The sequence below is a fragment of the Ranitomeya imitator genome, chromosome 9, assembly GCF_032444005.1.
Source record: "Ranitomeya imitator isolate aRanImi1 chromosome 9, aRanImi1.pri, whole genome shotgun sequence".
NCBI lineage: Eukaryota > Metazoa > Chordata > Amphibia > Anura > Dendrobatidae > Ranitomeya > Ranitomeya imitator.
In genome coordinates this window covers 27,518,928-27,532,042 of record NC_091290.1, presented here as the reverse complement: position 1 = coordinate 27,532,042, position 13,115 = coordinate 27,518,928, and the positions used below count along the sequence as shown (strand labels likewise).

Below are 13,115 nucleotides of genomic sequence, written 5' to 3'. Positions count from 1 at the left end.
TAGCTCACATACACAAAGCAGGAAAAAAAAGCTATAAAAAGACATCGAAACGCTTCCGGCTCGGAATTTTCAACTGTCCAAAATGTCAATAAGAAAGGAAACGGTTGACGTCAAGATCTCCCAGACCCCCCCAAAAAATATTAAGACAGTCATAGATCGGTCATTTATGCAAAGCAAAACCTCGGCAGCACGTCTAATGCTGCTACGAATGTTTATCTGGGTGACGTCTTATTCCGGGAGAAGGAAAAAAAACTAAACATAAAAGCGTTTAACCCCTTAATGCACCGTGATCAGATGATTGCAGCTAAGGGGACAAACAAGAAAAGAGAAATGTAAAAAAAAGTTTTTAAAAATCTGAAAAAATAAAGGTTAACCCCTCCCCCTTTTTATCCTGTTAAGGATAATAATTTTTTTTAAAATAATACACCTATTTGGTATGTCCGTGTTCAGAAAAGTCCAGCTTATCAAAATATTAAAATAATTAACACGATCGGTAAACACTGTAAAAATCAAGAGCGCCAAGAATAAGTTTTTTTAGACACTGCAATTCCCAAAAAAATTCTGGACAATGGTCCATGGGCCAAAAAACGAAAACATTACTGGTCTTGGAAAATGGCGACTACAGGGAGGAGAGGACAGCCATGGATGTGATGTCAGGGAGGAGAGGACAGTCATGGATGTGATGTCAGGGAGGAGAGGACAGCCATGGATGTGATGTGATGTCAGGAAGGAGAGGACAGCCATGGATGTGATGTCAGTGAGGAGAGGACAGCCATGGATGTGATGTCAGGGAGGAGAGGGCAGCCACGGATGTGATGTCAGGGAGGAGAGGACAGCCATGGATGTGATGTCAGGGAGGAGAGGATAGCCGTGGATGTGATGTCAGTGAGGAGAGGACAGCCATGGATGTGATGTCAGGGAGGAGAGGACAGCCATGGATGTGATGTCAGGGAGGAGAGGACAGCCGTGGATGTGAGGTCAGGGAGGAGAGGACAGTCATGGATGTGATGTCAGGGAGGAGAGGACAGCCATGGATGTGATGTGATGTCAGGAAGGAGAGGACAGCCATGGATGTGATGTCAGGGAGGAGAGGACAGCCATGGATGAGATGTCAGTGAGGAGAGGACAGCCATGGATGTGATGTCAGGGAGGAGAGGACAGCCATGGATGTGATGTCAGGGAGGAGAGGGCAGCCATGGATGAGATGTCAGTGAGGAGAGGACAGCCATGGATGTGATGTCAGGGAGGAGAGGACAGCCATGGATGTGATGTCAGGGAGGAGAGGACAGTCATGGATGTGATGTCAGGGAGGAGAGGACAGCCATGGATGAGATGTCAGTGAGGAGAGGACAGCCATGGATGTGATGTCAGGGAGGAGAGGACAGCCATGGATGTGATGTCAGGGAGGAGAGGGCAGCCATGGATGTGATGTCAGGGAGGAGAGGGCAGCCATGGATGTGATGTCAGGGAGGAGAGGACAGCCATGGATGTGATGTCAGGGAGGAGAGGACAGCCATGGATGTGATGTCAGTGAGGAGAGGACAGCCATGGATGTGATGTCAGGGAGGAGAGGACAGTCATGGATGTGATGTCAGGGAGGAGAGGACAGTCATGGATGTGATGTCAGGGAGGAGAGGACAGCCATGGATGTGATGTCAGTGAGGAGAGGACAGCCATGGATGTGATGTCAGGGAGGAGAGGACAGTCATGGATGTGATGTCAGGGAGGAGAGGACAGCCATGGATGTGATGTCAGGGAGGAGAGGACAGTCATGGATGTGATGTCAGGGAGGAGAGGACAGCCATGGATGTGATGTCAGGGAGGAGAGGACAGCCATGGATGTGATGTCAGGGAGGAGAGGACAGCCATGGATGTGATGTCAGGGAGGAGAGGACAGTCATGGATGTGATGTCAGGGAGGAGAGGACAGTCATGGATGTGATGTCAGGGAGGAGAGGACAGTCATGGATGTGATGTCAGGGAGGAGAGGACAGCCATGGATGTGATGTCAGGGAGGAGAGGACAGTCATGGATGTGATGTCAGGGAGGAGAGGGCAGCCATGGATGAGATGTCAGGGAGGAGAGGGCAGCCATGGATGTGATGTCAGGGAGGAGAGGACAGTCATGGATGTGATGTCAGGGAGGAGAGGACAGTCATGGATGTGATGTCAGGGAGGAGAGGACAGTCATGGATGTGATGTCAGGGAGGAGAGGACAGTCATGGATGTGATGTCAGGGAGGAGAGGACAGCCATGGATGTGATGTCAGGGAGGAGAGGACAGTCATGGATGTGATGTCAGGGAGGAGAGGGCAGCCATGGATGAGATGTCAGGGAGGAGAGGGCAGCCATGGATGTGATATCAGGGAGGAGAGGACAGCCATGGATGTGATGTCAGGGAGGAGAGGACAGCCATGGATGTGATGTCAGTGAGGAGAGGACAGCCATGGATGTGATGTCAGGGAGGAGAGGACAGCCATGGATGTGATGTCAGTGAGGAGAGGGCAGCCATGGATGTGATGTCAGGGAGGAGAGGGCAGCCATGGATGTGATGTCAGGGAGGAGAGGACAGCCATGGATGTGATGTCAGGGAAGAGAGGGCAGCCATGGATGTGATGTCAGGGAGGAGAGGGCAGCCATGGATGTGATGTGATGTCAGGGAGGAGAGGGCAGCCATGGATGTGATGTCAGGGAGGAGAGGACAGCCATGGTTGTGATGTCAGAGAGAGGGCAGCCATGGATGTGATGTCAGGGAGGAGAGGACAGCCATGGATGTGATGTCAGGGAGGAGAGGACAGCCATGGATGTGATGTCAGAGAGAGGGCAGCCATGGATGTGATGTCAGGGAGGAGAGGGCAGCCATGGATGTGATGTCAGGAAGGAGAGGACAGCCTTGGATGTGATGTCAGTGAGGAGAGGGCAGCCATGGATGTGATGTCAGGGAGGAGAGGACAGCCATGGATGTGATGTGATGTCAGGGAGGAGAGGGCAGCCATGGATGTGATGTCAGGGAGGAGAGGGCAGCCATGGATGTGATGTGATGTCAGGGAGGAGAGGGCAGCCATGGATGTGAGGTCAGGGAGGAGAGGGCAGCCATGGATGTGATGTCAGGGAGGAGAGGACAGCCATGGATGTGATGTGATGTCAGGGAGGAGAGGACAGCCATGGATGTGATGTCAGTGAGGAGAGGACAGCCATGAATGTGATGTGATGTCAGGGAGGAGAGGGCAGCCATGGATGTGATGTCAGGGAGGAGAGGGCAGCCATGGATGTGATGTCAGGGAGGAGAGGGCAGCCATGGATGTGATGTCAGGGAGGAGAGGGCAGCCATGGATGTGATGTCAGGGAGGAGAGGGCAGCCATGGATGTGATGTCAGGGAGGAGAGGGCAGCCATGGATGTGATGTCAGGGAGGAGAGGACAGCCATGGATGTGATGTCAGGGAGGAGAGGACAGCCATGGATGTGATGTCAGGGAGGAGAGGACAGCCATGGATGTGATGTCAGTGAGGAGAGGACAGCCATGGATGTGATGTCAGGGAGGAGAGGGCAGCCATGGATGTGATGTCAGGGAGGAGAGGACAGCCATGGATGTGATGTCAGGGAGGAGAGGACAGCCATGGATGTGATGTCAGGGAGGAGAGGACAGCCATGGATGTGATGTCAGGGAGGAGAGGACAGCCATGGATGTGATGTCAGGGAGGAGAGGGCAGCCATGGATGTGATGTCAGGGAGGAGAGGACAGTCATGGATGTGATGTCAGGGAGGAGAGGACAGCCATGGATGTGATGTCAGGGAAGAGAGGACAGCCGTGGATGTGATGTCAGGGAGGAGAGGATAGCCGTGGATGTGATGTCAGGGAGGAGAGGACAGCCATGGATGTGATGTCAGGGAGGAGAGGACAGCCATGGATGTGATGTCAGGGAGGAGAGGACAGCCATGGATGTGAGGTCAGGGAGGAGAGGACAGCCATGGATGTGAGGTCAGGGAGGAGAGGACAGCCATGGATGTGATGTCAGGGAGGAGAGGACAGTCGTGGATGTGATGTCAGGGAGGAGAGGACAGCCATGGATGTGATGTCAGGGAGGAGAGGACAGCCATGGATGTGATGTCAGGGAGGAGAGGACAGCCATGGATGTGATGTCAGGGAGGAGAGGACAGCCATGGATGTGAGGTCAGGGAGGAGAGGACAGCCATGGATGTGAGGTCAGGGAGGAGAGGACAGCCATGGATGTGATGTCAGGGAGGAGAGGACAGCCATGGATGTGAGGTCAGGGAGGAGAGGACAGCCGTGGATGTGAGGTCAGGGAGGAGAGGATAGCCATGGATGTGATGTCAGGGAGGAGAGGACAGTCGTGGATGTGATGTCAGGGAGGAGAGGACAGCCATGGATGTGATGTCAGGGAGGAGAGGACAGCCATGGATGTGATGTCAGGGAGGAGAGGACAGCCATGGATGTGATGTCAGGGAGGAGAGGACAGCCATGGATGTGAGGTCAGGGAGGAGAGGACAGCCATGGATGTGAGGTCAGGGAGGAGAGGACAGCCATGGATGTGAGGTCAGGGAGGAGAGGACAGCCATGGATGTGATGTCAGGGAGGAGAGGACAGCCATGGATGTGATGTCAGGGAGGAGAGGACAGCCATGGATGTGATGTCAGTGAGGAGAGGACAGCCATGGATGTGAGGTCAGGGAGGAGAGGACAGCCATGGATGTGAGGTCAGGGAGGAGAGGACAGCCATGGATGTGATGTCAGGGAGGAGAGGGCAGCCATGGATGTGATGTCAGGGAGGAGAGGACAGTCATGGATGTGATGTCAGGGAGGAGAGGACAGTCATGGATGTGATGTCAGGGAGGAGAGGACAGTCATGGATGTGATGTCAGGGAGGAGAGGACAGCCATGGATGTGATGTCAGGGAGGAGAGGACAGTCATGGATGTGATGTCAGGGAGGAGAGGGCAGCCATGGATGAGATGTCAGGGAGGAGAGGGCAGCCATGGATGTGATATCAGGGAGGAGAGGACAGCCATGGATGTGATGTCAGGGAGGAGAGGACAGCCATGGATGTGATGTCAGTGAGGAGAGGACAGCCATGGATGTGATGTCAGGGAGGAGAGGACAGCCGTGGATGTGATGTCAGGGAGGAGAGGACAGCCGTGGATGTGAGGTCAGGGAGGAGAGGACAGTCGTGGATGTGATGTCAGGGAGGAGAGGACAGTCATGGATGTGATGTCAGGGAGGAGAGGACAGTCATGGATGTGATGTCAGGGAGGAGAGGACAGTCATGGATGTGATGTCAGGGAGGAGAGGACAGCCATGGATGTGATGTCAGGGAGGAGAGGGCAGCCATGGATGTGATGTCAGGGAGGAGAGGACAGCCATGGATGTGATGTCAGGGAGGAGAGGACAGTCATGGATGTGATGTCAGGGAGGAGAGGACAGCCATGGATGTGATGTCAGGGAGGAGAGGACAGTCATGGATGTGATGTCAGGGAGGAGAGGACAGCCATGGATGTGATGTGATGTCAGGAAGGAGAGGACAGCCATGGATGTAATGTCAGTGAGGAGAGGACAGCCATGGATGTGATGTCAGGGAGGAGAGGACAGCCATGGATGTGATGTCAGGGAGGAGAGGACAGCCATGGATGTGATGTCAGGGAGGAGAGGACAGCCATGGATGTGATGTCAGGGAGGAGAGGACAGCCATGGATGTGATGTCAGGGAGGAGAGGGCAGCCATGGATGAGATGTCAGGGAGGAGAGGACAGCCATGGATGTGATGTCAGTGAGGAGAGGACAGCCATGGATGTGATGTCAGGGAGGAGAGGACAGTCATGGATGTGATGTCAGGGAGGAGAGGACAGCCATGGATGTGATGTCAGGGAGGAGAGGACAGCCATGGATGTGATGTCAGGGAGGAGAGGGCAGCCATGGATGTGATGTCAGTGAGGAGAGGACAGCCATGGATGTGATGTCAGGGAGGAGAGGACAGTCATGGATGTGATGTCAGGGAGGAGAGGACAGTCATGGATGTGATGTCAGGGAGGAGAGGACAGCCATGGATGTGATGTCAGGGAGGAGAGGACAGTCATGGATGTGATGTCAGGGAGGAGAGGGCAGCCATGGATGAGATGTCAGGGAGGAGAGGGCAGCCATGGATGTGATATCAGGGAGGAGAGGACAGCCATGGATGTGATGTCAGGGAGGAGAGGACAGCCATGGATGTGATGTCAGTGAGGAGAGGACAGCCATGGATGTGATGTCAGGGAGGAGAGGACAGCCATGGATGTGATGTCAGTGAGGAGAGGGCAGCCATGGATGTGATGTCAGGGAGGAGAGGGCAGCCATGGATGTGATGTCAGGGAGGAGAGGACAGCCATGGATGTGATGTCAGGGAAGAGAGGGCAGCCATGGATGTGATGTCAGGGAGGAGAGGGCAGCCATGGATGTGATGTGATGTCAGGGAGGAGAGGGCAGCCATGGATGTGATGTCAGGGAGGAGAGGACAGCCATGGTTGTGATGTCAGAGAGAGGGCAGCCATGGATGTGATGTCAGGGAGGAGAGGACAGCCATGGATGTGATGTCAGGGAGGAGAGGACAGCCATGGATGTGATGTCAGAGAGAGGGCAGCCATGGATGTGATGTCAGGGAGGAGAGGGCAGCCATGGATGTGATGTCAGGAAGGAGAGGACAGCCTTGGATGTGATGTCAGTGAGGAGAGGGCAGCCATGGATGTGATGTCAGGGAGGAGAGGACAGCCATGGATGTGATGTGATGTCAGGGAGGAGAGGGCAGCCATGGATGTGATGTCAGGGAGGAGAGGGCAGCCATGGATGTGATGTGATGTCAGGGAGGAGAGGGCAGCCATGGATGTGAGGTCAGGGAGGAGAGGGCAGCCATGGATGTGATGTCAGGGAGGAGAGGACAGCCATGGATGTGATGTGATGTCAGGGAGGAGAGGACAGCCATGGATGTGATGTCAGTGAGGAGAGGACAGCCATGAATGTGATGTGATGTCAGGGAGGAGAGGGCAGCCATGGATGTGATGTCAGGGAGGAGAGGGCAGCCATGGATGTGATGTCAGGGAGGAGAGGGCAGCCATGGATGTGATGTCAGGGAGGAGAGGGCAGCCATGGATGTGATGTCAGGGAGGAGAGGGCAGCCATGGATGTGATGTCAGGGAGGAGAGGGCAGCCATGGATGTGATGTCAGGGAGGAGAGGACAGCCATGGATGTGATGTCAGGGAGGAGAGGACAGCCATGGATGTGATGTCAGGGAGGAGAGGACAGCCATGGATGTGATGTCAGGGAGGAGAGGACAGCCATGGATGTGATGTCAGGGAGGAGAGGACAGCCATGGATGTGATGTCAGGGAGGAGAGGACAGCCATGGATGTGATGTCAGGGAGGAGAGGACAGCCATGGATGTGATGTCAGTGAGGAGAGGACAGCCATGGATGTGATGTCAGGGAGGAGAGGGCAGCCATGGATGTGATGTCAGGGAGGAGAGGACAGCCATGGATGTGATGTCAGGGAGGAGAGGACAGCCATGGATGTGATGTCAGGGAGGAGAGGACAGCCATGGATGTGATGTCAGGGAGGAGAGGACAGCCATGGATGTGATGTCAGGGAGGAGAGGGCAGCCATGGATGTGATGTCAGGGAGGAGAGGACAGTCATGGATGTGATGTCAGGGAGGAGAGGACAGCCATGGATGTGATGTCAGGGAAGAGAGGACAGCCATGGATGTGATGTGATGTCAGGGAAGAGAGGACAGCCATGGATGTGATGTGATGTCAGGGAGGAGAGGGCAGCCATGGATGTGATGTGATGTCAGGGAGGAGAGGGCAGCCATGGATGTGATGTCAGGGAGGAGAGGGCAGCCATGGATGTGATGTCAGGGAGGAGAGGACAGCCATGGATGTGATGTCAGGGAGGAGAGGACAGCCATGGATGTGATGTCAGGGAGGAGAGGACAGCCATGGATGTGATGTCAGGGAGGAGAGGGCAGCCATGGATGTGATGTCAGGGAGGAGAGGACAGTCATGGATGTGATGTCAGGGAGGAGAGGACAGCCATGGATGTGATGTCAGGGAAGAGAGGACAGCCATGGATGTGATGTGATGTCAGGGAAGAGAGGACAGCCATGGATGTGATGTGATGTCAGGGAGGAGAGGGCAGCCATGGATGTGATGTCAGGGAGGAGAGGGCAGCCATGGATGTGATGTCAGTGAGGAGAGGACAGTCATGGATGTGATGTCAGGGAGGAGAGGACAGCCATGGATGTGATGTCAGGGAGGAGAGGACAGCCATGGATGTGAGGTCAGGGAGGAGAGGGCAGCCGTGGATGTGAGGTCAGGGAGGAGAGGGCAGCCATGGATGTGATGTCAGGGAGGAGAGGACAGCCATGGATGTGATGTGATGTCAGGGAGGAGAGGGCAGCCATGGATGTGATGTCAGGGAGGAGAGGGCAGCCATGGATGTGATGTCAGGGAGGAGAGGACAGCCATGGATGTGATGTGATGTCAGGGAGGAGAGGGCAGCCATGGATGTGATGTCAGGGAGGAGAGGACAGCCATGGATGTGATGTCAGGGAGGAGAGGACAGCCATGGATGTGATGTCAGTGAGGAGAGGACAGTCATGGATGTGATGTCAGGGAGGAGAGGACAGCCATGGATGTGATGTCAGGGAGGAGAGGACAGCCATGGATGTGAGGTCAGGGAGGAGAGGGCAGCCGTGGATGTGAGGTCAGGGAGGAGAGGGCAGCCATGGATGTGATGTCAGGGAGGAGAGGACAGCCATGGATGTGATGTGATGTCAGGGAGGAGAGGGCAGCCATGGATGTGATGTCAGGGAGGAGAGGACAGCCATGGATGTGATGTCAGTGAGGAGAGGACAGTCATGGATGTGATGTCAGTGAGGAGAGGACAGCCATGGATGTGATGTCAGGGAGGAGAGGACAGCCATGGATGTGAGGTGATGTCAGGGAGGAGAGGACAGCCATGGATGTGATGTCAGGGAGGAGAGGACAGCCATGGATGTGATGTCAGGGAGGAGAGGACAGCCATGGATGTGAGGTGATGTCAGGGAGGAGAGGACAGCCATGGATGTGAGGTCAGGGAGGAGAGGGCAGCCGTGGATGTGAGGTCAGGGAGGAGAGGACAGCCATGGATGTGATGTCAGGGAGGAGAGGACAGCCATGGATGTGAGGTCAGGGAGGAGAGGACAGCCATGGATGTGATGTCAGGGAGGAGAGGACAGCCATGGATGTGATGTCAGGGAGGAGAGGACAGCCATGGATGTGATGTCAGGGAGGAGAGGACAGCCATGGATGTGATGTCAGGGAGGAGAGGGCAGCCATGGATGTGATGTCAGGGAGGAGAGGACAGTCATGGATGTGATGTCAGGGAGGAGAGGACAGCCATGGATGTGATGTCAGGGAAGAGAGGACAGCCATGGATGTGATGTGATGTCAGGGAAGAGAGGACAGCCATGGATGTGATGTGATGTCAGGGAGGAGAGGGCAGCCATGGATGTGATGTGATGTCAGGGAGGAGAGGGCAGCCATGGATGTGATGTCAGGGAGGAGAGGGCAGCCATGGATGTGATGTCAGGGAGGAGAGGACAGCCATGGATGTGATGTCAGGGAGGAGAGGACAGCCATGGATGTGATGTCAGGGAGGAGAGGACAGCCATGGATGTGATGTCAGGGAGGAGAGGGCAGCCATGGATGTGATGTCAGGGAGGAGAGGACAGTCATGGATGTGATGTCAGGGAGGAGAGGACAGCCATGGATGTGATGTCAGGGAAGAGAGGACAGCCATGGATGTGATGTGATGTCAGGGAAGAGAGGACAGCCATGGATGTGATGTGATGTCAGGGAGGAGAGGGCAGCCATGGATGTGATGTCAGGGAGGAGAGGGCAGCCATGGATGTGATGTCAGTGAGGAGAGGACAGTCATGGATGTGATGTCAGGGAGGAGAGGACAGCCATGGATGTGATGTCAGGGAGGAGAGGACAGCCATGGATGTGAGGTCAGGGAGGAGAGGGCAGCCGTGGATGTGAGGTCAGGGAGGAGAGGGCAGCCATGGATGTGATGTCAGGGAGGAGAGGACAGCCATGGATGTGATGTGATGTCAGGGAGGAGAGGGCAGCCATGGATGTGATGTCAGGGAGGAGAGGGCAGCCATGGATGTGATGTCAGGGAGGAGAGGACAGCCATGGATGTGATGTGATGTCAGGGAGGAGAGGGCAGCCATGGATGTGATGTCAGGGAGGAGAGGACAGCCATGGATGTGATGTCAGGGAGGAGAGGACAGCCATGGATGTGATGTCAGTGAGGAGAGGACAGTCATGGATGTGATGTCAGGGAGGAGAGGACAGCCATGGATGTGATGTCAGGGAGGAGAGGACAGCCATGGATGTGAGGTCAGGGAGGAGAGGGCAGCCGTGGATGTGAGGTCAGGGAGGAGAGGGCAGCCATGGATGTGATGTCAGGGAGGAGAGGACAGCCATGGATGTGATGTGATGTCAGGGAGGAGAGGGCAGCCATGGATGTGATGTCAGGGAGGAGAGGACAGCCATGGATGTGATGTCAGTGAGGAGAGGACAGTCATGGATGTGATGTCAGTGAGGAGAGGACAGCCATGGATGTGATGTCAGGGAGGAGAGGACAGCCATGGATGTGAGGTGATGTCAGGGAGGAGAGGACAGCCATGGATGTGATGTCAGGGAGGAGAGGACAGCCATGGATGTGATGTCAGGGAGGAGAGGGAAGCCGTGGATGTGATGTCAGGGAGGAGAGGGAAGCCGTGGATGTGATGTCAGGGAGGAGAGGACAGCCATGGATGTGATGTGATGTCAGGGAGGAGAGGACAGTCATGGATGTGATGTCAGGGAGGAGAGGACAGCCATGGATGTGATGTCAGGGAGGAGAGGACAGCCATGGATGTGAGGTGATGTCAGGGAGGAGAGGACAGCCATGGATGTGAGGTCAGGGAGGAGAGGGCAGCCGTGGATGTGAGGTCAGGGAGGAGAGGACAGCCATGGATGTGAGGTCAGGGAGGAGAGGACAGCCATGGATGTGATGTCAGGGAGGAGAGGGAAGCCGTGGATGTGATGTCAGGGAGGAGAGGACAGCCATGGATGTGATGTGATGTCAGGGAGGAGAGGACAGCCGTGGATGTGAGGTCAGTGAGGAGAGGGCAGCCGTGGATGTGATGTGATTTCAGCCTCATCCCCTCCTGATGGGAGAAATCACAGGAAGGAGAGCCTGCTGCTCCTCACTGCGCCCTCCCCCTCCCCCGCCCTCCTGCACGTAGTGGAGCTGCTGCCTGATGAGCGTTCTCCTCCTCCGCTCGGGCTGACAGCAGCCGCCACATATCCGGGCGTTACCGGGAGGGAGGACGGTGATGTGACCGCAGCCGCGGGGATTCCTGCACAGCCCGGACCTGCCCTTCCTGCAGCGGACCCCGGAGCAGCCATGTAAGAGCCCGTGATTTGCTTCTTGTGGGGGAATCTCCCGTGGATTCGGGATAAGCAGCTTTGTGTTCAGTGCCGTCATCATTTAAAGCGCCAGTGCCTCATTTTCCCGGCCGGGAGCTGCGGGGTTAATGTGGGCAGCTGCTGTTTACTGAGCAGGAGACGTGCCAGGGCTGAGGGGGCACAGCGGCTGTGGGGTCTGCTGCCCCCCATACACCAGGCCATGGGGGATGAGGGCCGCTATGTCGTGACAGTGGTGATATCGTGACATTGTCAGGGCCGGCTTCTGCTATGTGCTGCCTGGGGGACACCCTGTCTATCCTGGAGTCACCCTGCCCACCCTGGGGTAATCATGTCAACACCCTGCCCACTCTGGGGTCATCCTGCCCACCCTGGGGTCACCGTGCCCACCCTGGGGTAATCATGTCAACACCCTGCCCACCCTGGGGTCACCGTGCCCACCCTGGGGTAATCATGTCAACACCCTGGGGGTCACCCTGCCCACCCTGGGGTAATCATGTCAACACCCTGCCCACCCTGGGGTCATCCTGCCCACCCTGGGGTCACCGTGCCCACCCTGGGGTAATCATGTCAACACCCTGCCCACCCTGGGGTCACCCTGCCCACCCTGGGGTCACCATGCCGACCCTGGTGTAATCATGTCAACACCCTGGGGGTCACCCTGCCCACCCTGGGGGTCACCCTGCCCACCCTGGGGGTCACCCTGCCCACCCTGGGGGTCACCCTGCCCACCCTGGGGTCACCATGCCGACCCTGGTGTAATCATGTCAACACCCTGCCCACCCTGGGGTCATCCTGCCCACCCTGGGGTCACCGTGCCCACCCTGGGGTAATCATGTCAACACCCTGGGGTCACCCTGCCCACCCTGGGGTCACCATGCCGACCCTGGTGTAATCATGTCAACACCCTGGGGGTCACCCTGCCCACCCTGGGGTCACCCTGCCCACCCTGGGGTCACCATGCCGACCCTGGTGTAATCATGTCAACACCCTGGGGGTCACCGTGCCCACCCTGGGGGTCACCCTGCCCACCCTGGGGTAATCATGTCAACACCCTGCCCACTCTGGGGTCACTCTGCCCACCCTGGGGTCACCGTGCCGACCCTGGTGTAATCATGTCAACACCCTGCCCACCCTGGGGTCACCGTGCCCACCCTGGGGTAATCATGTCAACACCCTGCCCACCCTGGGGTCACCGTGCCGACCCTCTCTGCCGCCGCCATGTTTCCTCTCTGCCTCCCAATACCCAGAACTTTAGTGTTTGTGGTCAGTAGCCGGCACCAGGACTGTGTTTTTTGGGTGGGAGTATTTCTTATCATCATCATCATCATCATCATCACTTTGGGGTGTATATGACTTTCTGAGAGGAAATGACCATAAACCTGTGATTCTGTCAGCGCCATTTTTTGGGGGGATTCGCTGTGTGACATAATGATATGGCGCTATACTCCACAGTCACTCTCTGTGGTACCAAATAATTTTTTTTTTTTTAGTTTTATTTACTGTTGTATATATATATTTTAGAGAAAAAAAGGAATATAATTATTAAAAAGGAGAAAAATAAGTTTATGGTACATAAATGATTTTCTTTTTATAATACTCTCTCTCTCTCATTCATA

The 13,115-nt window shown here is 55.7% G+C and overlaps 1 protein-coding gene across 2 annotated transcripts in view; it reads left to right on the top strand.

Annotated features, from left to right (window-relative positions):
• Positions 1-13,115, top strand: part of RIPOR1 (RHO family interacting cell polarization regulator 1) — a 119,024-nt gene that overhangs the window by 22,950 nt on the left and 82,959 nt on the right. Inside the window, exon 1 of one of the 2 annotated variants that reach the window (XM_069740044.1) lies at positions 11,119-11,478. The exons of the other annotated variant lie outside the window; for it this stretch is intronic. The gene's annotated coding sequence lies outside the window, so the exon portion shown is untranslated. Of the gene's footprint in view, positions 1-11,118; positions 11,479-13,115 lie in introns of those variants that run through there. 2 annotated transcript variants of the gene reach the window in all.